The sequence below is a fragment of the Neodiprion lecontei genome, chromosome 6, assembly GCF_021901455.1.
Source record: "Neodiprion lecontei isolate iyNeoLeco1 chromosome 6, iyNeoLeco1.1, whole genome shotgun sequence".
NCBI lineage: Eukaryota > Metazoa > Arthropoda > Insecta > Hymenoptera > Diprionidae > Neodiprion > Neodiprion lecontei.
The window spans coordinates 16,762,133-16,764,241 of NC_060265.1; the positions used below are offsets into that span (position 1 = coordinate 16,762,133).

The window sequence follows — 2,109 nt, forward strand, 5'->3', positions numbered from 1 at the left end:
ACTGTTGACCAGTGTAATTGAATGATTATAAAGTTTGTAGTCTGTTTTACATGATTACAGGTGATTCAGTAGTAGTATTTTACTCAGTGTATACTGTTTAAAGCGAGATGTTGGGACTACAACAGACATGTCGCGGGAAAGTCAGTAGCACTAATAGATAAGTAAATGAATTTAGTGGTTGGCAGGTCAGTGCAAGTTGGTTCGGGACACTGAGAAATATATAGAGTGCCAACTTCGGAGTAGCTGTGAACCGTATTTTGTATCGGCACATTTTCATGTGAAGTGTAATGTTTGTCTGTCCAACGTTGTGAACTGCTAATCCGTTTTTTTCTCATGTCTTTTGTATTTGGTCAGCGCGATTTTTGAACCTGAGTTTTGCGAATTTTGATTGTAAACCATGCGGTCTGTGTACGAGGTGTGTTCAAAAAGTAAGGTGACTTTTCTAATTTCGCGGGCTATGTCCGTTCGATCTTCGATTTTTTTTTATGTTATGTTGGTACACTTGTCCCGAACATCTGTACACAGTTTCAAGTGTATAGCATGTTTAGTTTGTTTTTGACAGATACAAAGGTGAGACGTATTTTGGTGTGCTCGGCGATTATTTGCTATCAAGAAAAATGGATCAAAGAATTTGCATCAAATTTTGTGTAAAAAATGGAATTAAGTGCTGGTATGATTCGTCACCAGTTATGACCCTTTTGAGTAAATCAGGATCATCATTGACGTCATTCAACAGCTCCTGAGCGATGCTCATGCGACGATTCTTCTGGTGAAAATTAAGCAGTTTCGGAACAAACTTCGCTGACACACGTCTCATACCCAAAACATCCGAAAAAATTTCATGGCACGAGCCAACCGATATGCCAACATCCTCAGCAACTTCTCTGATAGTGATTCGACGATTTTCCAAAACAATTTTCTTCACTGCTTCAACGTTTTCATCTGTTGTTGACGTGCTGGGGCGTCCAGAGCGAGGTTCGTCATTGGCATCTTCTCGGCCATCTTGGAAGAGCTTGTACCACTTATAAACGTTTTTTTTACTAAGAGTAGACTCACCGTATGCCACTGTCAACATTTCAAGTGTTTTGGAGCACTTAATTCCATTTTTTACACAAAATTTGATGCAAATTCTTTGATCCATTTTTCTTGATAGCAAAAAATCGCCGAGCACACCAAAATACGTCTCACCTTTGTATCTGTCAAAAACAAACTAAACATGCTATACACTTGAAACTGTGTACAGATGTTCGGGACAAGTGTACCAACATAACATAAAAAAAAATCGAAGATCGAACGGACATAGCCCGCGAAATTAGAAAAGTCACCTTACTTTTTGAACACATCTCGTATATGTGGATTGAAATTGACGATGTAAAGTTAAGAATGCAAATTACACAGGTCTGCAACAAAATCCTACTTCAAATGAAATATTACAGATATAAAGGTTTTAATTTACCGTAACTATATATGTTTTCCATTTTTTGCTGTGACGTATAAATTACGTTATATGATTTTTTTTATTGTACAAAATGTAGAATTCGTTGTGTTTTCTTTTTGCATTTACACTGCGTTCACCTATTTAAATAGTGTCTGTTTAAGTGCATACAAAACTAGTTCGAACTGATAGAAATACAAAGAAAGATATCATCTTAACGCTATTTTCACACCTCTGAAATGTATGTAGAGCCAATGTATGCGATTGCGCAGTTCTGGTTGTGACTTCGTGAAAAGAAAGAAAACTACGCAATAACTAGAATTATACTAGTAGATATATTTTCTGACGATATTAATGTTTAAGCTTTTCAACTTTACAACTTTTCTTCATAAATATCGTTGCTATCATAAGTGTTTTATTATAATTTGTGAGCAAATATAGCATTTTATTGCAAAAAACATTACGTAAAAACTATACGTCGTACATATTTTTTATTACTATATTTCGATACAAGAGCATCAAATTTATTATAATTATATACAATAATAATGAGGAGAATCAAAAGTTTTTTTTTGCAGACCAGTGTTATATATACTGCATAGTATTATACCAATGTAAGCTCGGTTGCGAAATAACGGATGGTACGTTGTATGCAGATTATCGGTGTAAGACCA

The 2,109-nt window shown here is 35.3% G+C and overlaps 1 long non-coding RNA gene across 1 annotated transcript; it reads right to left on the bottom strand.

Moving 5' to 3' along the window:
• Window positions 1-446: 446 nt before the first annotated feature.
• On the bottom strand, window positions 447-1,347 carry LOC124295069. Its single transcript, XR_006904952.1, has 2 exons — window positions 1,057-1,347; window positions 447-605 (listed from the first exon to the last, which is right to left on the bottom strand). It is a non-coding gene; the product is annotated as an uncharacterized LOC124295069 (long non-coding RNA).
• Window positions 1,348-2,109: the final 762 nt, after the last annotated feature.